Source organism: Octodon degus, unplaced genomic scaffold (genome assembly GCF_000260255.1).
Source record: "Octodon degus isolate 3935 unplaced genomic scaffold, OctDeg1.0 scaffold00283, whole genome shotgun sequence".
NCBI classification, from domain to species: domain Eukaryota; kingdom Metazoa; phylum Chordata; class Mammalia; order Rodentia; family Octodontidae; genus Octodon; species Octodon degus.
The window spans coordinates 397,316-397,823 of NW_004524859.1; positions in this window are offsets into that span (position 1 = coordinate 397,316).

Sequence of the window (508 nt, forward strand, 5' to 3'; positions counted from 1 at the left end):
GGGGGCAGGGCTGGCTGGCATGTGGTGCTGGGGGATTGAACCGCGGTCCCTGATGCTTTTGCTAAGCTTGTTCCAAGTAGGTGCTTTTAGACCACGGAGCCATCTCTCCAGCCCCACAGCAGTAACTCTTAAGAATGCCTTCCAATATTCTCTTCCACACAATGTTCTCTTCCTCAAACACAGGAGTTTTTCTTTTAGAAGATGCATTCAATGATATGCTTCATATATGTATGCACATATGTCTGTACGTATTTGGTACAGGGTCTCACTCTACAGCTTGGACTTGTAGTGATCCTCCTGTTTCCAGCCTCCCCAGGGATTACAAGCGTGTGCTACCCTCTAGCTGCCTCAATGCGGGTGGGGTGGGGCAACACAGCACGGGGATCAAGCCCTGGTCGCTGTGCTTAGTCCCCTGAACTATCTTTGCAGGCCCTTTTTTATTTTTATTTTACTTTTTAAAAATTTTTATTTATTATTTGTGTGTGTGTGTGTGTGTGTGTGTGTGTGT